Raw genomic sequence first — 927 nt, 5'->3', positions numbered from 1 at the left:
TTTCCCTTTTTCTACCATTTTTGATTTTGCTTCTGATCCTGATTTTCTTTTTGATTTTTACCCAACTTCTGTTGTTTGGCTGTTACATAGCCTCCCTTTTGCTTTTGGAGGATTCTTTGTCTTCCTATATTACAAAAGAAGAGTCAGCCACCACTGCCAAAAAGCAAAGCTGCAACCACACCTTATAAAATACCAAAACTCAGGCAAGAACCAATACCAGCAGACATATACCATGGAAACAGGCAATACCTGTGAAAGTCACTCTGAGTTAAGCAATAAGAAGAGGAAAAAGAGAAGGCCACACCCTGATCACATCTCCCTGGAAACAATCATAAAGCATAAAAAAGTACCAAAATACATACACACTTAAGTATTAGGGACACAGATAAACATTAAACATGTCCAAGAAGCAAAAAGAGATGACCATATCAGCACATGGCCAGAAAAAAGATAAAATATCTGAGACAAATGACCTAGAAGTAGACCTGGAATCCATTTTGGAAGGAGGGTAGGCCCTGGAAATGCCTGAGAAAGAATTCAGAAAAATGATTATGAAATGTTTCATAACACTCTACAATGGAGTTGAGAAAAATAAGGAAGAAGTCAGGAAAGTGCTACAAGAGCAATCAAACAAGATAGATACAGCATTGGAAACAATTAGAAACCTACAGAAAGAGGTCCAAACAATCAATAACAAAATGGCAGAAATAGAAAACCCTCTGGAAGGGCAGAGGAATAGAATAGATGAGATGGAAGGAAGAATGAGCGAGCTGGAAGACAGGTCTTTCAATACCACTAAGAAAGAAGAACAAACACAAAAAAGGATAAAAAAAATTCTGAATATGGTATAAGATTTATGCTGGACAACATGAAGAGGAATAACTTAAGGATTATTGGCATTCTAGAGCAAGAAGAATCACACAAGTC

Source organism: Chrysochloris asiatica, unplaced genomic scaffold (genome assembly GCF_000296735.1).
Source record: "Chrysochloris asiatica unplaced genomic scaffold, ChrAsi1.0 scaffold00244, whole genome shotgun sequence".
NCBI classification, from domain to species: Eukaryota; Metazoa; Chordata; class Mammalia; order Afrosoricida; family Chrysochloridae; genus Chrysochloris; species Chrysochloris asiatica.
The sequence above is the reverse complement of the archived record's forward strand: the minus strand, read 5'-3'. Positions refer to the sequence as shown.